The sequence below is a fragment of the Podarcis tiliguerta genome (genome assembly GCF_965153285.1).
Source record: "Podarcis tiliguerta genome assembly, chromosome: Z".
In the NCBI taxonomy this organism is placed as follows: Eukaryota; Metazoa; Chordata; class Lepidosauria; order Squamata; family Lacertidae; genus Podarcis; species Podarcis tiliguerta.
In genome coordinates, this window is record NC_139553.1 from 24,172,768 (window position 1) to 24,195,636 (window position 22,869).

Here is a 22,869-nt window from a genome sequence, read left to right on the forward strand (position 1 = left end):
TATGTGGGGTGTGTGTGTGGAATCACACTCTTCTTAGGCCACAGGTGGACCATGGACCAAATCAGGCCTTCAAGCCCCCTCCCCATTTAGGCCAAGACACACCCACCTGCCCTTCATTTAATATCATATACAGTAGCAGATTGCACAGGAAGCATGAAGGTGGCTCAGCTGAAACTGATCTTGCAGAGGCACTGCAAGATAGTGCTTTGAAAACGGACTCAGCAAGGCTGGACTATCTCCCAACTGCTGGGCCTTGCAAAGCCCATTTCAAAGCAATATCTCGCACAGCACTTTGAAAGTGCTTCTCAAAAGTTTTCTTATGGAGGTGCTATACACAAAGAACCAGTGGCGTAGCGTGGGGGGTGCAGGGGGTGCCGGCCGCACCGGGCGCAACATCTGGGGGGGGGGGCGCTCGCGCTCGCACTCGCAGCTCTCTGCCCCTACCTGGCTCCACGGGTTAGGGGGCGAAAATTACTTGCCTTGCCCCGGGTGCTGACAACCCACGCTACGCCACTGCAAAGAACTTGGAACCTTCTTCATGCAGTGCTGATGTCTACCACTGAGCTGCGTCCCTCCCCCATACAGTAGAGTGGAATTTAGCATCCTAGTATTTGCTGCCTAAGGGCTCACCCAGACTTTTGCTTGTCCCACCGCTTTCCCCTTGGGAAACCTTCTCTTTACCTCTGAGCTGGAGTAAACATCTATCAGGTTTTCAGTGGACTGATGTTTGCTCCAATTCAGGGCTAAAGAGCAGGTTTTCTCAGGGAAAGTTGCAGGGCAAACAGAAAACCACTCAGACCAGTGCCTGGAGAGCACAAGGCAAGTGGAAAACCAATAAAAATGTTTTTAAAGGAAAGGAAACCATTCAGACCCATGTTTTAAGACTGCAGCGTCAAATCCCTTGATTGGGTAGTAATAATACTGTTCACAATGCAGTACATATGTTAGAAGAAAACTCTTCCCCAGGCTTAGGGCTATCTCTTCTCCTATAGACCATGCCTCTGTGCCAGCAGCCGGCCTTGCAGAAAGTTAGGCCTTTTCCTGGCATGGACGTAAGTAGGAAGGAAACTTTCTCCTGCTACATTTTTTAATGCCAGACAATTGGCACAGAAGCAGAGCCAAAGAAAGAGGCACATTTATTTAGGCTTCACATTTTTAAAAGAAGAGGATAACAATGCTTTATTTTTCCAGTTGAATTACAATTCTGTTGCATATCATCCAACTTACTGTTGAAAGGTAGTATTTGTAGGGGAAATGGATATGCATAAATATTTAATGCAATGTTTTACAAAAGCAGAGCAGGAAGATGTGCTTTAGTAAGTAACACATAAGCTTTTAAGATCCATTCCTTTATATGCTGCTTGATTTCCTTCCCCCCACTCTCTACCCTACCAGTTTACTACAACAATGGTGTGTGTGCAGTGAATTTTTTCCTCAGCTAGATAGCAAAATACCTTGAGCCAGCCCTGGGGAGAAATGCATTTCCTCATCATTTTAAGTGCTGAAAAGCTGCCATTTCCTCACCACAGAATAACTTCCTTCAGGGAAGAAATCAGGATTCCTTGCAACAACTAGGCAATTGCAGCGGGGGTCGGGGGGAGTCTGGCATAGAAATGTGAACAAGCAAATGGACTGAAGCATGTTTAAGTCTCTTGATATTGTTACAAAAGTCGGGTGCCTGCCCTTCTCTATGTTGAGCGGTTGCATGAACCCATGGGTTCCCAGGCACCCACACGGGGTCTGTGACCCTTTGGAGAATGGAAGACACTGCGGAGACTGTTGCAGCTTTAAGGAATATGGTTTATTCATCTATGTACACCTTCAGTTAGCATGGAGGGAGTCCAGATCTTACAGCATGGCTTGCACCCCACAGCAGTGCAAGCAGCCTTCAGCCAGCCTGCCCAAGATGAATCTCAGCTCTTCCTACCCCTCCTTCTTCCACCTAGAAATCCTTTGTTCCCAGACTCCCTCAAGCACCTCCCTGGCAACCTTTCAAACCCCTGTCTCTGTTCACACCTCGGGGCAGGGGGGAGGGGGTTCTCTAGTACTTCAAATGACCCTCTATTGTTCTTTGATGGTCTTGGCTCAGCCAGGTTGTTTTGCATAAGCTAGCCCAGGACTTCCTCTTCAGCTTGCATTCTCCCTTCATATCCCAAATAAACAGAATTCTAGAATTTATTAATTTCTAGGATTTAGGGGAGTCCCAGAGCCTAGGGCTTGCCAATCAGAAGATCGGCGGTTCGAATCCCCGCAACGGGGTGAGCTCCCATTGCTCAGTCCCTGCTCCTGCCAACCTAGCAGTTCAAAAGCACTTCAAAGTGCAAGTAGATAAATAGGTACCGCTCCGCTGGGAAGGTAAATGACGTTTCCAGGCTCTGCTCTGGTTCGCCAGAAGCGGCTTAGTCATGCTGGCCACATGCCCCAGAAGCTGTACGCCGGCTCCCTCGGCCAATAAAGTGAGATGAGCGCCGCAACCCCAGAGTCAGCCACTACTGGACCTTTACCCTTTTAACTCTTAAATCTATAACAACATTGAACCCAAATAAGGAAGGAAGGAAGGAAGGAACCTAGAAATATGCGTCAGAACACATTCACTAGGGACTCATCCACTCTTTCATTTGCCCTGCCGCTTTCCCCTTAGAAAACCCATGGTTTAACACTGCATTGGAACCAACAGCAATTGGGTTTCGAGCGAATTGCCCTTTGCTCTGATTTAGTGCTAAAAAGTGGGCTTTCCAGGGGAAAGCAGTGAGGCAAAGGCAAACTTCTCAGACCTGTTCCTAGACAGCATGGGACAAGTGGAAAACTGCCTGGACCTGTGCTGTCTAGGCAAGGGACAAGCAGAAGTATGGGCATGCCCTCGGATAAGGATGGGGACCCTGTGGCTGCTCAGATGTTGGTGGACTACTACCCTATCATCCCTGACAGCTGGCTGTGCTGGCTGGCTCTGATGGGAGTTGGAGGACCACAGGAGTCTTCCCTGCACCAGCAAATTAGAGAAGCAACAGTTTTTTAAAAGAATGTAAAGGCTTGCTCAAGGGTCTCCCCTTAAAGTATAACTCATCCTGTATGTGCATAATGCATACCTAGTTACTATGGTTTAAAAATTCAAGGGCAGATGTGGCTACATGGAAGCTATGTTGTAGCTTACAACTTGTAAGCATGTACAATACTGTGATCTTTCTCCTAAATCCAGACTAAGTTAGTTGAATGGAGATCTCACTAAAATCAACAAGACAGGATAGTCAGCGGGAGAATGCAGGCAACTTAACTCATTTACTGACTTGGAATTTAAACATAGGTGCCTTTGTTTGCCATTTCCATGTGTTCAAGCACATGAACAAATTTTTAAGTGGTTTGCTGAACAATTGATTATGTGTCTACTCAGAAGTTAGTTCCACTGAGTTCAGTGGGATTGCTTCCAGGCAAGTATGGATAGGATTGCAGTGATCATTATTCTCTTAAATCTTTTTTTAATATATAAAGAAGTTTGGATTTCAGTATTTGAATATTAGTACTTAATTGCTAATATGCATTTGCATCTGCACATATCCGGTAAATGTTGCACATGCTGTTTTAGTATTTGGTAGCATTTACTAACTGATGTGCAATGGTAGTTAGTAATTAACAATATTGGGTGGCTGTCATGCAACTGTGTTTAGTAGATGACTATATTTTTACTATAACTAACAATATTTAGAAACTGATATGCAGTCTTATTTTGTCACATTGCAATGCTGCTTATTATTTGATAACTGGCAACATAAGACTTCAATCCTAGCCATGTCCACTCACAATTAAAACTTGTTGAATTTGAGGAGGCTTACTATCTGCAGGTAAGTGGGGTTGCAACCTTAGGAGATTTCATATTGGTTGTGTGCCAGAACCACCAAGAGATGCCAATAAATTTTTCATTATGAGAATTTACATTCAAAATTCAAACTAAAATTGTGAAATGTCATCACGATTCTAGCACTGCAGGGAGTTGTATTAGATGACCCCTCGGATCCCTCCCAGCTCTAAAATTATTTGATTCTATGATTCTAAAATAGCCCCATTCTTCTGCCCATAATGGGCTTAAGTGAACACATCAGGAGGGGAAGGGCTTGAACAAGTGCACTAGCTCCACCCCTTTGCCCTCTGCTTGTTCCTAAGCAGCTGTCTTGCAGTAGACCATGGATAGGCAAACTAAGGCCCGGGGGCCGGATCTGGCCCAATCACCTTCTAAATCCATCCCGTGGACGGTCTGGGAATCAGCGTGTTTTTACATGAGTAGAATGTGTGCTTTTATTTAAAATGCATCTCTGGGTTATTTGTAAGGCATAGGAATTCGTTCATCCCCCCCCCCAAAAAAAAATATAGTCCGGCCCCCCACAATGTCTGAGGGACGGTGGACTGGCCCCCTGCTGAAAAAGTTTGCTAACTCCTGCAGACAATCCTCCCTCTTAATCAAGGCTCCTGCATATTTTCCACTACTTTCTATTCAGTTCTACTGCCTGGATAGGTATAGTGATGGCAACATTACTGGAAAATGGGTTGAGAATGAGAGAGAGAGAGAGAGAGAGAGAGAGAGAGAGAGAGAGAGAAAGTGCTTGCACACACGCACGCACGCGCGCACACACACACGAATGTTTGCATGCAGAATCTCCCAGGTTTAATCCCTAACATCTCTGGTAGGTCTGGGAATGACCCGTACCTCAAACTCTGGGAGTAGCTGCCAGTTAATGTGGACAATAGTGAGATGGATGGACCAAAGGTCTTGGTAGCTCAGTTGGTTAGACCATGGTGCTGATAATGCCAAGGTAGAAGGTTTGGTGCCCTTATGGGACAGCTGCATATCCCTGCATTGCAGGGAGTTGGACTAGATGATCCTCAGGGTCTCTTCCAACTCTATGATTGTAAGATTCTATGACTTGGTATAAGGCAGATTCTGATGTCCATGTAGTGAGGGCCCTCAGGCCAGATGACAAGTAAGGTGCAAGCCACAATGTCACTGAGCAGTGATGGATTTAGGGTGGTGCAGGCAGTTCCCCCACCTAGGGCATCAAGCCAAGGGGGTGCAAAATTGAGAAGATACATAATCAATAAGATCCATTTGGGGCATAGGGTCCCATATTGTGAGAGATTACCCAAGTCTGCTCCTGCATTGAACAACATAGCTGGGAAGCAATGTTAGGTCTTTTAGGTAATAACCTGCAACATAACTGAATGCTGGAAAAGGAGTCACAGCCAAACCACTCATTATCTCTCTATGATAATGTGACTCCAAAGACCTATTAGTCACATTCACATATTAAATCCCCCCTCCCCTGTATGCAACATTGTTGTTGCTGTTATTTAAAATCTGAGGTCTAAACCTATGGAACACAGCGTCCCTTAGGCACTTCCAAATGGGAACAGTTTGTGAATGTCAAACTGTCCAAATCATTCAATATTCCTGACACCCAGAAGCCACCTAGTATTTCTCCCCAGCCCTGTGTTGATCAGACTGGCAAGATAAGCCTAGGAGACACAGCATCCATTTTGCCTGAGCAGCCATCATCACACTTAGGAGTGTGGATTTTGTTTGGATTTTGTTTGCATTGTAATGAGAAACTATATAATTTACACTTCTCGAACTATATGAGAACTCAAACACAGCTATCCTTCAAAATTCACACCTCTCAGAAAGTTGTGGTGCAGTTCTCACACCAACCAATGTGTACAAAAGTATACATACTATTGTGCAAAAAGAGAGAGGCATATATGAGTGAAAATAACATACAAATGTATATATTAGGGATGATTGCTTTGCGGACTATTTGTATACAGTGGTACCTCGGGTTAAGAACTTAATTCATTTTGGAGGTCCATTCTTAACCTGAAACTGTTCTTAACCTGAGGTACCACTTTAGCTAATGGGGCCTCCCACTGCCGCCATGCCACCGGAGCACGATTTCTGTTCTCATCCTGAAGCAAAGTTCTTAACCCAAGGTACTATTTCTGGGTTAGCGGAGTCTGTAACCTGAAGCTTCTGTAACCCGAAGCGTCTGTAACCCGAGGTACCACTGTACTGCTCAAAACTGATACTGTTATGCTGACGAATTTTCATGAGGATTTTTTTTTTTTTAATTGCAAAAGGAGGTTAACTTAAGTTAAGATTGGAGGTGGGAAATGAGAGATGGAGAGAACCAGAGCTGACAGATTTCTCCATCCCTAACCCCAACGATGGATCCTTCCAAAGAAGAGTGTCTCATTCTATATTATGTATTTTCATGTTTTTATATTGTAAACTGTCCTGTGATCCTCTGATGAAGATCATTATGGAAATTTATTCACTAATAATAAAAAACCTCTTTGGAGGTTTTTAAGCAGAGGTTGGATGGTCATCTGCCAGGGATGCTTTAGCTGTGTTTCTGCATTGCTAGGCGTTTGCGTGCATTGCAGGGACTTGGCTTTTGCCGTCTCTTCCAGCTCTACACTTATGTGATCTAAGGATTCGATAATCTGTGGAATGTTTGCATTCAGGTCAGTGCATGTTATTATGTATGTAAATCCCCACATCCTGCTCCCCAGTTGCCGAAATGCACCCCAGTTTCATGGTCTGCAAATGGAACTAAAAATGTGGGAGAAGTTCCATTGGGTGCCTTATATGAGCACAACATGACTAGGGATTCAAATGGATGCTTGGCAATTTCTGACCCTTCTGCCTATCAGCCTGCTCATCATTTCCCCCAAATTATCAGTTTCCTTTCTTGGAATCAGCTGAAGCATGCTCACTGTTGTGCCAAAGAACTGAAGGATTAACTTTATTTAAACACAGAAGGCACGTTTCTTTTTCATTAACAGGATCTGTGGTGTGTGACATTTTGATAATAGTAGTAAATAATCCAAAACAAGCAAAGGAAACATGTGCCAGTTCATCATAACAACCTTGAAGTAGGTTACATATCAAAAGCAACACCTTTCTACCTCACAGTGCAGCCTGTCTGAGGTCTCCTGTATGGTAACAAGGACTTGGTAGCAGGGAAAATCAGATTGCACACCCAGTAGGTGCTCATCATTATTGCCATCTCTTGCAGGCTCTGTGAAAGCACACAGCTGTGGACCAAGGTAAAGTATTGCAGGGTTATGTGGGATAGCTTCACAAACTGAAAAATTCAAGAAGGATTTTTTTAAAAGGACTTTGCCACAGAGCCCAATTAAACTATGGAACTCAGTCCCATAGGAGATAGTTCTAGTATTACAAGAGGGAGAAAAACTTCTCACTGTCCACTTTCTTCACCCTTGCAGAGCAATTATATGAGACTGAGGGAGGGAGAAGCTAACATGGAGCCAAGCTGCAAAAGCCAAGCTCATGAGAAGGAGGGGAATATATTTCTCTTATTATTATTTTTGGCCGTTTAAATCCTCCACTCATGAGAAGGAAAATAAGCATGCCATCTCCATGGCTGGTGCATTCCACCACCACCACCAACAACAACCATTGTCAAAAAATGTTCAGAAAACGGGAGGATTTGAATCCAAAGCTTCCCCTGACATGTATTCCACCTTTCCTTATTGCTGCTCTGGGTTCTACTGGTGCAGCAGCAAGTGGCAGAGAGGTTATTCGTTCCCACAACAGGGCGATTAGCAAGGGCAGACCCACCTGCCTGCTTGTGCACTCCTTTCTCTGGGAGCACAGAGGAAGCTCCACTCTGTCCCATGACTGCTAGGATGCCCTTTCAGGGGCCTTAGGTTTTTGCTGTAAGTTACTCAGCCAGGGGCGAGGAACCTCAGGCCCAGTGGCCAAATGTGGCCATCAAGTCTTCTCCACCTTCTCCACCTCTATCTGAATATTGCAATGCAGTTCTCCAGCCAAGTAATGCATGCAAAAAAAGAAAAGAAAAAAGAGTAGGGGATATACTAAAGTTTTCATACAAACAAATCTGTTTATGAAAGTAACATACATTTATTTATTTATTAAATTTATATACCGCCCTATACCCAGAGGTCTCTGGGTATACCTATACCCATAGGTCTCACAGACCAAAATCAAAATATAAAACCACAAAATATATAATCAAAATAAAAACAACAGCCCAATAACTACCCCTCAAAAAAACCCCACATTTTAAATGGGCATAGGATGTCAATCAAATCAACCAAAGGCCTGGTTTAAAAGGAACACTTTTGCCTGGCGCCTAAAGGTGTACAGTCATACCTCGGGATAAATATGCTTCAGGATAAGTATTTTGGGGTTGCGCTCCACAGCGACCTGGAAGTAACGGAGTGCATTACGTCCAGGTTTCACTGCTCGCACATACGCAGACAGTCAGAATGACGACACGTGCATGCACGGAAGCGACGAAACGCAACTTGCGCACGCGCAGACGCGCTGTTGTGTCTCACGTTCTGTTCAGGATGCGAACAGGGCTCCAGAACAGATCCCGTTCGCATCCTGTGGTACCACTGTATAATGAAGGCGCCAGGCGAACTTCCCTGGGGAGAGCATTCCTCAGATTGGGAGCCACTGCAGAGAAGGCCCATTCTCATGTTGCCACTCTCCTGGCCTCAAGGAGAAGGCACACAAAGAAGGGCCTCAGAAGATGATCTCAGGGTCCAGGTAGGTTCATATGGAAAGAGATGATCCTTGAGTTATTGCAGTCCTGAGTTGCTTAAGGTTTTATAGGTCAAAACCAGCACCTTGAATTGGGCCTGGAAACTAATTGGTAGCCAGTGCAATTGGACCAGGATCAGTGTAATATGCTGAAACTGTCCTGCTCCAGTGAGAAGCCTGGCTGCTGAATTCTGCACCAGCTGAAGTTTCCGAACCGTCTTCAGAGGCAGTCCTACGTATAATGTAATCTGACCTTGATGTTACCAGAGCATAGACAACAGTAGTTACGCCATACCTGTCCAGATAGGGGTGTAGCTGAGCCACCAGCTGAAGCTGATGGAAGGCACTCCGGGCCACTGAGGCCACCTGAGCCTCGAGCGACAGCAAAGGATCCAGGAGTACCCCCAAGCTACAAGCCTGTTTCTTCAGAGGAAGTGTAACCCCATCAAGAGCAGGCAACCTCCCATCCATCTGGTCTAGGGAACCACCCACTAACAGTGCCTCAGTCTTATCTGGATTGAGTTTCAGTTTGTTGGATCTCATCTAATCCATTACTGAGGCATGACAATGGTTGAGGATGTTGACTGCCTCATCTGCAGTTGTAAAGGAGAAATAGAGCTGAGTTTTATCAGCATACCACCGACAATGTACTCCAAACCTCCAGATAACCCAACCCAGCAGTTTCATGCAGTTTCATTAATTATATTAATGGAAATTGCATACAAAAATATGTAAGTTAGGAGAAATCAGGGCTAAACACTGGTGAATTTTCATGAGGAATTTTGGGGAGGAGGGGATTTAAACTGGTGTGGAAATGTGGAGAACTGATATTAAAATTGGGAAAAACATGAAACTGAGAGAAAAACTTGGTGACTCTGGTGCTTGGGGTGACTCGTCCAAACACGTTATGATTGTTTTTGTACCATGTTGCCACTTGGGCACATTGAACACAGTTCTCTGAGAAAGTTTCTGCAATAGCTAAGATGATTCACATGAGAGTAACTATAACAACCAGGTGCACCACTTTGCTTGAATTAGAGGTGCTTGACAAGAAAAGGAAAAAGAAATTTTGTTTGTATCTGAAGCCAAGAAATCCATGCGTGAACAAAAGGCCATTTGAGGGGAGCTCCAGAGGTTCTTCATCAAAAGAGTCCTCAGAGCTCACATTATGGTAGATTTCTTTTTTGGAGAGGGGACTTTTAATTTCCAATATCCTCATGCAGAAGGTCCCAGGTGCAACATCTCCAAGTAGGGCTGGGAGAGGCTCCTGCCTGAAACCTAGGAAAGCAGAGGTCAGTCAGGGTGGACAATTATGAGCTAGGGCTTACCCACGGTTACCTTTCCTCTGCTCTTTCCAGACATAGTCTGTGATTTAAAGTTTGTGTCTGGGTGCCCTGGAGCAGTGTTTCCCAAACTTGGGTCTCCAGTTACTTTTGGACTACAACTCCATTCAACCCTGGCCAGCAGGTGCAATGTCAGGGGTGATGGTAACTGTAGTCCAAAAACAGCTCGAGACCCAAGCTCTGGAGCTTCCCCCATGAAAACCTGTGTGGAGCAAGTAACAACCCACAGAAAACCAAAATTGATGTTTGCTCTGATTGAGCACTTAAGAGTGGGTTTCCGCAGGGACAAAAAGCCGCACAAGCACTCAGATATGGAGCTTTTAAGTGCAGACCCGTGCCTGGAAAGAGTGGAAGAAAGGTAAGTCTAGCACACAATGAGAATTATGTCCTATCTTCTGTGTAATAGTGGAGAGGACTCTGTGGTGCCCTTCAACTTTTGAGTCCTAGCCACCTCTCTCTCATCTCTCGCGGGAAGGTCTGTGACTCAGTGGTAGAGAACATGTTTCAAATGCCAAATGTCTCAGGTTCAATCCGCGGCATCTCCAGGTTGGACTGGGAATGTTCCCTGTTTGAAACCATGGAGAGGGGCTGCCAGTTTGTATGGACAATACTGAGCTAAATGGACAAATAGTCCAACTTGGTATAAGGCAGCTTCCTACATGGACCAGTTTCAGGCACGGCCACTTTCTGAGGGCAGGTGTATTGCTACTATCGGTGAGGCTTTTCCCCTGCTTGTGGAATATTCTCCCTAAAAGTGTTTTCCTGGCACTTACTTGATTGGATTGTTGCCGCCAAGTATAGACAGTTTCATCATACCAAGCTTTAAAGGGCTTATGTTATTTTATTCTGCAATTTACTCTTTTTAGTCCTGGTTTTCCAGCTGCTACACATAGTTTGCATGCTAATGTTTTAGTGTATAAATGCTGAAGCTCATACTCTTACTTCTTCTGCCTTTGAAGTTGGCCAGTGTTCCACCAACTTGCTGCACATACCTAATTTATAGAACAATCTTATACTCCAGGAGAGGATAATCTTTTTTCAGCCCATGAGCCACATTACTTTCTAGGCAAAAGCAGGTGGAGCAAAGAATACAAATTGCCTTTGCACAGCAGGCAAGTTTGTACACACAGGGGTTGGGCCAGGGGTCCAAGGTTCAATCCCTAGCATTTCCAAGTATGTCTAGGGAAAACTGAGGCCCTGGAGAAGCACTGCCCACTTGTGTAGCAAATATAGACTCGTGATCTATCCCAGCAGGTTTCTATACTTCCTAATTGGAAGACCAGCAGAGAGGCAGTGAGAGATCTGGGTGGTATCCCTTGAGTGGCCAGATATAGTTTCTAGTCTGCCAGTTGCTGAACCTGCCATAGACAGCACTCTCCACACTTGGATTCATAGCAAGTGGTATTTAAGAAGCATGCTGCCTCTGACAACTACTACTTGAATTTTAAGTTATCCATCCCCACCCTCTGCTTTAAGCCACAGAGCCTTTTCTAGCTCACGTCGATTTCAGCTGATAGCAAATGTCTTCATAGTGGTGCTATCAGCATCCTTTTATCTGTCATCAGCAGCAACTTGCCCACGGCAGATGGCTGCAAATTAATATTTGGCTCGCAGATGGGTCTTGGATAAGCAGAATGTCTCCTTCAGAAAATACCAAAAACAAGAATGAAATTGTTTCCAATATCATTGTGTGTGTGTATGCGCGCGCACAGACTTGAATTTTGCTTCAAAGGTCAATAGGCCCCTTGAGTGTGTCATCTGGAGCTCAGTAGAGAGGCCTGTCCATGCATGATCCGGTCCAGAGGATGCACAGTTCCAAGATAAATGGAGGCAGGATGTTTGTTTTGCAAAGGGTACTACAGGGAATCAAAAGGTGAACTTTGGCAGCCTTATTACAGATAATCCTCTAGCACTTATTAAAAGGAGGGCTTCCATTCAGTCAGTAGTGCTGGGTAACTAAAATCCGACCTTTACCTTCAAATAAGCTTATTTGTATTGAAAGTGAATCCATCCGTCTTCTAAAAGAATATTCCACAAAGGTGCCTGTCTGTTTCCGCTTTTCCCTCCTGAACTTCTTCACTGCCAGAGGGAGAAGATCCTTGGCATTATTAGCTATAAGAATATGTGACTAAAGTTTTTAACAAATTGTATTCTACTATGCTGTACTCACAGTGGACCCACTGAAATTAATAGTCCTGTATTAGGCCACATTCACACCATCCTGTTAAAGTAAGGTAAAGGACCCCTGACCATTAGGTCCAGTCGTGGCCGACTCTGGGGTTGTGGCGCTCATCTCACTTTATTGGCCGAGGGAGCCGGCGTACAACTTCCGGGTCATGTGGCCAGCATGACTAAGCCGCTTCTGGCGAACCAGAGCAGTGCACGGAAACACCGTTTACTTTCCCACCATAGCAGTACCTATTTATCTACTTGCACTTTGACGTGCTTTCGAACTGCTAGGTTGGCAGGAGCAGGGACTGAGCAATGGGAGCTCACCCCATCGCAGGGATTCGAACCGCCGACCTTCTGATCAGCAAGTCCTAGGCTCTGTGGTATAACCCACAGCGCCACCCGCATCCCTACTGTTAAAGTACTATGATACTATTTTAAGCAGTGATGGCTCCCCAAACTATAGGAGCTGTAGTTTGTTAAGAGTGCTGTGAGTTGTTAGGTGGCCTCTGTTCACCTCCCAAGGTGGTTTAACAATCAATCGTTCTTCACAAGGAACTGCAGCCCTGTGGGGTCCAGATCCTTAATAGCATAACATCCAGCTGGCTCTTCTTATGCTCTTAAGCAGGGTCACTTGGGGGTGGGTGCGGGGGTGGGAGGAAGGGAGAGAGAGAGAGAGAGAGCGCTAGCCTGGTTGCTACAGCTCAGTTTCCAAATAGCCATGCCAACTTCATTTTAAAAAAATGATGCAGTAATAACTCATGGCTACATATAGTGATAGGCCATTGCCACTAAATGCTGCCCTGGAAATGGATTTCATCCAATTAAGCCAACAGAAAAATATATAGAAGACCACCTTATTTGATCATCACTGATGCAGCCAGGAAGCACAACTCATCAAGCCTGAGATAAGTTAGGAGAGTAAAGATAAGTTAAGAGAACATTGAGGGGTTTTTTTGGTGAAGCACCTTGTAGGCCACAGGAAATGTCTGATAGGCTGTGATTAATTGGGTGAGACACAGCTTGTGCTGGACCATTTTATTGGATCTGGACAGTACCAGTTAACAGTAGCTATGAATTAAGAAATTCCTGGTTCAGATCTTACCAGTGACATGATCTAAGCTTGCCAAATCAGTTACACTTGCCCTTGGTCCCCGTCCCATGGGATAATAACACTGACCTACCTTACAGGCTTGTTGCAAGGATTACTCAGATAATGTCTCAAACACTCAGCTAGTTCTGTATAAATGCTGTGTAGGATTACTTAGGGTTTATTCACATTTACCTTTCCTCTATGCTTTCCAGGCACAGTCCATGCTTTAAAGCTTCGTGTCCAAGTGATCTCCCCCCCCCCCCTTCTTTTTTTGCTCTTGAGCTTTCTCTGCGAAAACTCGCTCTTTACTTCTGAACTGGAGCGAATTGGAGCAATCCGCAGAAAACCTGGATTGCTGTTTGTCGCTCGGACATGGAGCTTTAAAGTGTGGGCCTATGCCTGTAAAAAGTGGGGCAAGGGAAACACATCTTCTCTAACTCTGTATTTCATTTAGTTATGGTACTGCAGAGAATGGGGAGCCTTTGGGGACAAAGCAAAGGTGCTCAACTCTTCTTCCACACACCTCTTATGTAAGAATTAATATAAATTATCAACGAGGAACTGATTTTGCATCTTTTGACAGTGGCGTGCGCAACAGTTGCCAAGTTTTGGAAGGCTTTTGCTGCCAATAATCTGGATTATTGGTATTCCAAGATTTGGCAAAAGAGCCCTTGGGGGGGGGAATCTTGCTAATAGTGTCCAGGGGCCAAAGTGCTTAAAGTTGCTTATTCTTCATTTGTTCTGATTTCATTTTACACACACAAACACTTTGGTTAAAGAGCATTAAGTACCAGGGGTCTTTGAGAGTGTCTGGGTTTAGTCCAGCCCAAGATTATTTTTTTAAAAAAAACTTTTTTGAACTACAGATTTGCAAGTTTTAATTTAGAACATGGAATCATTTCTAATTAAAGACCACACATCCTCCCCCTCTTGGTACGTTTTATTATTGACTCTTTATTGGAAGTTAAGGTATTTTTTTCTTTATTTCATTTTTTTCTGAAACCTGTTTGTTGTTATTAAAATGCAATAAAAATATTTGAAAAATAAATAAATATCAATCAAGTTTAGGGAACCTCTGCCTCACAGTTTTGGTCAAGCCAAATCCAACTTTGTCCTATACCTGACATGATAAATGATGACAGGTGTGGGACATGTTATGTACTGAAGTTCTCACCCTGGGCCAGGAGGGGAATACTGTAGATTGTTATGCAAATAAGGGATCGAAAGTGACATTCAGTGATTGGATAGTTTTAGAAATTGTTACAGTTACGTTGTACTAGAGCTCTATATAAGCAGGCCAACTGAACCCTTCAGTTCAGTTCTGTCCTGGCCTGTGAATAAACAAGAGCTGTTTGAAGAATCACTGTGTCGTCTGATATGTTCACCCACAACTTAACAGGACAGGTAAGGATGGGGCTTGACTGAAAGCCCCTTGAACAGAGATGATCAGGCATTTGGGAAGTGCTGCAAAAAGAACTTGGCAAACCCTGGGCTAAAGATTCCCAGGGGCAAAGCACGTAAGTTTAGGAAGTACTACAGAAGGAGCTTTGCAAGTTCATGTGGAATGAAGAAGAAAAAGCTACATTTCTTAAATGAACATTTTTTTTTTTTTTTACTTTCCAAAAGAATCAGTGTGCATTCAGAGCAGTTCCCCCAGTGCTTTGAATACAATCTGCTTTCTCTGCAGAGGGGGAAGTGCTACAAGTTTCAGAGCATTCTCACCTCTGCAGAGACTTCAAAGTGGCTCCCTCTAATCCACCATCAACTGATGATTGGTTAAGGGAGCCTCTTTGACTGGAGCTGGGAGCAAGTCTTCAAAGGAAGCTGCTCCACAGTGTCCTACTTTGAATGTTGACAGGTGTCAATCACCTAGCACCATCAATGACATTATTAGATGATTGACAGGTAGGTAGTTCCACTGGTCTGTATTAGCCAACAGCAGGCAGAGGAGATAAATATTTGGCCCTCATTCCTGATTTATAGTATTTATAATTTATATAAATGTGTATATAATGCAATATCATGTAACATTATCAATAATTAATGCAGTGTTAGTTATTAGTTAATATAATGTAGGGATTAACATACATTGCCTTCAATTATTAGTATGCTGCAGAAATGAGCAAATATTTGGCATGGGGTGTTTAATTTTTTAATACAGTTTATCAGTGTTCTGCTCATACAAAAATGAGTTCTAAGCAGCTTAGTGCTTTGCAAGCATGAAATAATATCAAAACTTCGAAAAGTAATCATCACAAGTACTGAAAGGGCAAGCTGTGCCAGCAGCAATTTATAACATATACCTAAGCAGCAACATCAAACATTTATTACAGCAATACTTCATATGGCATCAGGGACAGCTTTTGATTTATTTTTTTTAGCTGTCAGCAGAAACTGTAGGAAGATGCTGTAGACCAGAGGAGGGCAAACCTTTACGGCCTGAAGACCACATCTCCTTCAGGACTGTCTTCTGGGGGCCACATGCCAGAGGTGGGTGGAGCCAAAGGCAAAAGTGGGTGGAGCAATGAATCTATCTCTATTCTTTGAGCTACAACCACAATAAGTGCAACTAAGTTTGTAATAGCTGTTGCGTGGGTGACTAAAGAAAAGTGAATTCCCTTTGATCTTCTGATGGTAGCTTCTTTAACAGCCACTGAATCTCAACCATAGTGGTTGGGGAAACCCAGCCAGATGGGTGGGGTATAAATAATAGTTATTATTATTGGACAGATGAGGTCAAAGTGCATATAAATCTAACTTTTACTTTTACTTAATAGGCTGGATTCTACACCTCCTCTCTGTCCTTCATCTAGGCAAGCAAAAGGCACCATCAGAGTTCAAGGACACATTCCAGCCTGGCAAAAACCTTTGGGGAGATTGTGAAGCAGGCTATGGCCTAGGGGGAGTCCGGGGACCAGATATAGAGGCCTTGAGGGCCAGATTCAGCTCCATACCCCTTCTGCTGCTGATCTTAGTAGATGGGCAAGAGACCTCAGAATAAGACCTGCCACAAGGGGTCAGTGCAAGAAGATTTTAAAATGCAGATCTGCAATGTTTAGTCAATTAACTGTGTATACCAGGCTGGTGACCCTTGGCACTGCCCTCATCGCCCATCATTGAACATGCTGGGTAGAACTGAGATTGACTGATTGGAAGCGTATCGGTAGATTTAAAAAATGTCTTAATAGTTTATCATATATCTTTTAATTTTTAAAAATGATTTTAATATATTTGTACATAAGAGCTGCCCCATTTCAGAAGAGACTTTCTTTCCTGTGTCGAAGAGAAGGGAGGGCACCTTTTTTTAAGATGTCACCTAGAATTGTAGAGTTGGAAGGGACTCTGAGGATCATCTAGTTCAACTCCCTGCAGCTGTCCCATAGAGGAATTGAATATGCAACCTTGGTGTTATCACTTTGAGCTTGAGCTCAAAGTGATGTGTGTGATTCTCCCCATCACAAGTAGGTTGGGCTGGGAGATGGTGAGTGGCCCAAAGTCACCCAGTAAGCTTCACAGATGTGTCGGGATTTGATGCTTAATCTTTCAGGTCCAGTGCTCCGATCACTACCACACACTGCTTTTTAAATTGTTTCATTTGATTCAATGGGAAGGAATTAATTAGCATTGTCTACATTGACTGGCCATGGCCCATAGGCTGATTCCCCTCTTCTGGAGTACAGGATTTTTCCATAGACCAGGGATGGGCAGAACATAGATCAGGACCCAGCAGTGAACAGCTGGCCAACTCCAAAAGGCAAAAGCGAGAGAGAGATTGAACTTCGCATTTAAACACTAAATCATTAGCATACAAATGATGTAAAACATCTGGAAAAGTGGAACTGAAAATAGTAAAATAGCAACATGCAGGAATAGCATAACATAAAGCATTTAAAGTTTGGGAGCATAAAACTGTCTACGCTTGGCAAGAAAAATCCAATGAAGCAAGTGCCATCTAAGTGTTTTCATTGAGATTATTTCACTATTGGGGTGTCAACCTCCAAAAAAGCCCCACCTTTTCTCTACCTTTTTCTCTGTGCCATGCAGTGCTATTTTTCTAGAAATAGAGATGCTGGAACCTACTATGAACGCCTCCCTTGTTCTCTTATACTGGCAATGGCACCCACCTGAGAGAGGCCAGAACTGAGTTCTTGTAAGTTCTGGCTGAAAAAGAGTCCTAGTGCTGTGCATAATTTTATAGACCTCTTATCATGCTGCCTCTTACTCACCTTTTCTCTAAACCAAGAAGTCCCAAACACTGCAACCTTTATTTTGATTGCCCCCCACTACAAAACCTCCCATCACTTTGTAGTGAATAAACCACAATTATATTTCCCATCTTTTCACCACAAATTCTGTAGATTGGCCCTTACTGGGGTATGTAGGTCAGAGAAATGGAAATGGCTTTAAGGAATTGAACATTCTTCCCCTGCCTAGAATAAAACGATTCCTTAAGAAAGCTGAGTAAAACTTCTGCCCAATTGGATACATATTAATGATTACCACTGGTACTCATAAAATTGCTTTATTGAGCATGTTTTTCAATTTAAAAGCCGCTTATCTGTAAAATGTACATTGTGTAAAATACAGCTATGGAAAGCATTAAGGGAATCTGAGTGAGTAAGCTCTTTAGGAAGATTAATTTCCAGTCGTTTTATATTTATTTAAATGTACTGTTGGTTCTTTAGTCATTCTTACCAGCAAAATGCAAATTCCCAGCATTTATATAGCTGTTAACATCATAATGAGCAAAAACAAATAAGGTCTTTTTTAAAAGCTACAACAAAGCACATACTTTCTATTTTGTGGCTTTTTAATGAGAGACATCACGTGTTCATCAATATTAAACATTTATGGGCTGATTCACCCCCTTTATTATCAGTATGTTTCTGAAAGGCCCCCAGGAAATTGACAATAATTCTGCTCGCATTGATCCAAAGCAGAACTCCAATGTATAGTTAGAATGAAAACTCAAGCATGTTGCAGGATTCCCCCCAAAATAGACCAGAGGCAATTGTTTTTCATCCAGCAGAGTTTACTACTGCTACTGAAGGTAAATGAGCATAACAGTCACAAATCCATACAATCAAGATTGGCACTGTTCATAAGAAATCCAGTTGCAGCAGACGTAACCTAAACTTACAATAACTTATAATAAGACTAAAACTTTAACACACAGGATACTATGTACAGAACACCACACCAGAAGGAAAGGCAGAAAGAAAGTGAAACTTAGGCTCCATCTGGCTTATTATTATAGTCAGCATAACCCTGAGTGAAAGAGATAACAGAACCAGTTTAAACCAGCTGTTCAGCTTCTCTGAAGGAATAACCCAAACATCAGTAACCTTCTGCTTGTTTCTAGGCAGAATAGAAACTTGCTTGTCAGCTAGAAACTTCCAGCTTGCACCAGCTTGTATCACACAGAGAAGCTTCCAGAGCCCTCCTGAATCAATTATAATAGGAAAGATCTTTACACAATCAGATCAATACTTTCTTCACCAAAAAATGCAAACTGACAGAAATGAGGCCAGATGAGCTTTTGGCTAGATTTTCAAAACAAACCAGGTGTCTCAATCTCCTGAGACAGGAAATGGAGCCTCTACATTCAGTGGGGCTGGGGGAGGCTGACACTACTTCCAGGGAAAAGGGTTGCTCCTAGAAAAATGGGCGGAGACTAACATTGTGCAGCAGTTCAGGTGTGGAATATGACAGATAAGCCACATGCCAGAAGTTAAAACACTACCATCCCACCAACAGCTGTTGGAATTAGCTTTGGGCTGCTTCTTGTGGTGAACAACTGAACTGCAGAAGGCAGGCTTTCGTTTACCACAGAAAGTAAAGAACCTTCTGGAATGACTTCACCTACCCAGGTTCACCTTGCTTTCAGTAGGGGCAGGGATGAATTATAAAGGGCTGCCTCTTACATCTCAGCCTTCGTCTAGCAATACGTTTGACACCAGCTTTGCTGCAGGAGTTGCTGGGAGTAAGAGTACAAGGCACCATCCCAGCTGTCTTGAGGACTCCAGAGTTTAGCCTTTTCTTCTCGTGAAGATATCCCACAAGACAGCTGTGGTTTAGGATCAGAGTTTTCCTTCTAGATGGGCTACCTTCCTAGGTTGATAAGCCCCATTTGCCCCTCTCCTCCCTCTACAGCATGTGCAGAAACCGCCTCCTTGATTGTTGGACCCACCATGGGTCTTGTCCACTCAATCTGCTGGAGCCTATCTTTGCATAAGGGTTTGAGACCCATCGGCTACCTCGCCTGACATGAGAAGTAGATGTATAGAGTGGGTGTGATTGTGTGCTGGTGGTAGGGAGTCACTTTTGCAGTATGCATCTGAATAATAGTTACTGAGAGTCACAGTTGGGTAGAGTGCTGTTGCATGTAGGTCCTGCTTTCAGGCTTCCCATGCACATATGACTGTCCACTGTATGAATGGGATGTTGGACTGAATGGGCCTTTGGTCTGATCTAGCAGGACTTGAACTCCGGTAATTGTTCTTGGTTACTAGGATGAGGGATAGAGGCGGGGGGGGGGGGGTGTTTAGAAACTACCCTATTGAACAAAGGTAAGATTTACATTCATTGCTCCACCTTTTGTCTCTGCCTCTGTCAACCATAGGCACTTGGCCTCCAGAAGGTTGCTATGAGCAGAATGTGACCCTCAGTCTGAAGATGTTTCCCCACCCCTACTCTAGCATGCCTCATGTCTCTAGTCATGCTGTTTGGTTCTGAATTGCCGTTTACCCTCTGATCTTAATTGCTCATCTGTTCTGACCACTGACCTATTTTACAGTTCCTGCTGGTGCTCAACTCATTATTACTCCCAAGAGACTGTTGCTCACAGCCCAACTCTGATGCATCTACACAATTTTTAAGTTGCAATCCCGGACATATTTGGTGAGAATCAGTTTCACTGAAAGAGATGCAACTGAATAGTAATCAGTAAGACTGTATGTATCCCTTCAGGATTGATTTGAGACTGTCTTCATATTCTTTAAGCTTGCATTATTTTGAGTTATAGTATGTGTTGCATTGAGATATTTGCTGTACAATATACTCTCATTTCATATACAGAGTTGTGCTTGATGAGGTTGTACTGCATGTATTCCTTCATTGTTTGATACTGAGCTACAGTTCTTAGCACCCTTAAGAAACTACAGTTCCCAAGATTTTTGGGGAAGAAGTAATGTGCTTTAAAAGTGTGGTGTTATGTTTCCTATACAAGAACTGTCCTTGGTTGCTTCAGATGACAGTGCAAGAACCATTGGGTAGAGATTGTAAGGAAACAGACTTCAACTAAGTATCTGGAGGAAAATTATAATGGTAGGAGATGTTCAGCTGTGGAACAGTCTGGTGATATTTAAGCAAAGCCTGGATGTCCATCTGTCTGTGATGCTGTACACAATGCGATGTTCATCTTCACTGCAGTGAGTACCAGGTTGAATTAGATGATCACCGTGATCCCTTCCAAATCTTTGCTTTTATGATACCAAGAGTTTTAAGACAGTTGTAGAAAAGCAAATACATTTACTTCTCCTGAACTTCTGGCTAATGCATATGTTACTTTAAACCACAAGAGGGTATTATTTGGCTAGTGATCTAGCCACTCCCTGTTTGCAGCCACTTTGTCTAACTCCACCCCTAAAGACTGAGCCACTTTGTCTTTCTTTTTCCAAACTTGTTGAGACTAGATGTCTGCTGTTGCTCTCTCCCTCATCACTATTCATCCTGTGAATAGTTTTTGCATGAATAAAGCATTGGAACTCCAGAAGCTGTAAATGGTTATTCCAATATAATTATAAAAGGTAAAGGTAAAGGACCCCTGACAGTTAAGTCCAGTTGCAACCAACTCTGGGGTTCCGGCTCTCATCTCGCTTTACTGGCCGAGGGAGCCGACGTTTGTCCACAGAAAGTTTTTCTGGATCATGTGGCCAGCATGACTAAGCCACTTCTGGTGAAACCAGAGCAGCACATGGAAACACAATTTACCTTCCCGCTGGAGCTGTACCTATTCATCTACTTGCATTTTGAGCTGCTTTCGAACTGCTAAGTTGGCAGGGGCTGGGACCAAGCAACAGGAGCTCACCCCATTGTGGGGATTTGAACCGCTGACCTTCCGACTGGCAAGCCCTAGGCTCATTGGTTTAGACCACAGTGCTACCCACGTCCCTAATACAATTATAAGTGACCAAAAATAAAGGATTTTTACTTCTCTTGATCTGATTCAGTGACAGCAAAGCAGATCAAAGAAGCAGTTTTCTGAATGTGTGACTTTCCCCTTCTCAGTTCAAAAAAAAGCAAAAAAAGCTGTATGCCAGGTTGCACAATACGCATACACTTCTTTAGTCCCTGTTAGAGATGTGCAAACAGACTTGTGCTCACCACGAAAAGCATTTGCACCCCTAGTTCATATTTACCAGCGACTGTATTTTGTGGTACCTGTCCTTACTAAATCACTGACACTTTGGGAGAGGGCATTTATGTTGGGTTTGTTCTTGTGGAGAGCTTTTAAAACATGTTCATGTGCTTGAATGTTTGTTTCCACCTTCTCCCCCCTGTTCCCTGCAAGTTAAATCTCTGAGTGGGGTGGGTGGCAAATGCATCTTGATTACATTACACATGCATGTGAAAGGATACACAGTAACCTAAAAATATCACCGCCTCTTCATACAACCACCTAGTATCCAGATAGCAAATGCTACTGAATGTGTCTGAGTAGAAACGATTCTATAATAAGTAAGCCAGGTACATTTAACAGTCCATTAAATTTTCTTACTTAAAAAAACCCCCAAAACCTCCTGTTATGGCTGGGTTGCTAATGCAGCATAAATGAATGCAGCATTCAAGAAACAGAACATTTAGCAATGTGCAATAGTGTGTGTGTGTGTGTGTGTATGTGTCAGCGACTGCTGATATAAGAAAAAGGGTGCAACAAGAATATCCCTAATCTCTTACATGGCACATTGGATGCAACACTGGATCTCTTCTCTCTCTATAGCACTTGCAGTTAATTGATTTCTCCATTATTCCGAATCCTCTGGGGAAAGATTGTGGTTCACTGGCAGGGCACCTGCCTTGCATGCATGAGATCCCAGTTTCAATCCCCAGCATCCCTGGGCAAAGCTAAGAAAGGCTGTGTCTGAAACCCTAGAAAGACTAGACCAGCCAGTACAGACATTGAAGGACCAATGGCTGCTTCCTGTGTTTTCTACTGAGATGAGCAAAATATAGCAACTGCACTGCTGGGGCAGGCAGGAGAGCGGAGATGATAATTCTGATAGAGGGACCAATCGGTGATTGGTTACCTGGGTGCCATTTTCTTCTAAAAGCACCCACCTACCTCCCTGATTTGGATTACAGCCCTGGAGCAAGGGGTGTGTAGAGTAGCATAGCTCAGTGGCAAAGCACCTATGTTGCATGCAGAAGGTCCCAGATTCAATCCTCTGCACTCCCAGTTAGGTCTGGGAACACCCACTGCCTTGGAGAGAGTTGCTATCAGTCAGGATAAACAGTTCTGAGCTAGATGGACCAATGGTCTGACCCACATTCTTACAGTATGTCCCTTATTTTGTGGGGAGGCTCATAGAGGAGCAAAGCCTTCTTGTTACGAAAGCTACACTAGACAAGTGTGTGGGGAAGCTAGCCTGAGGTTCTCCATGGTGGGGCAGAGCTAAAGGCAGAGC

The 22,869-nt window shown here is 43.6% G+C and overlaps 1 protein-coding gene across 7 annotated transcripts in view; it reads left to right on the forward strand.

The window, feature by feature from the left end:
- The window catches only part of TRPC5 (transient receptor potential cation channel subfamily C member 5), a 171,234-nt gene that overhangs the window by 44,408 nt on the left and 103,957 nt on the right, over positions 1-22,869 (forward strand). The window lies entirely within an intron of this gene.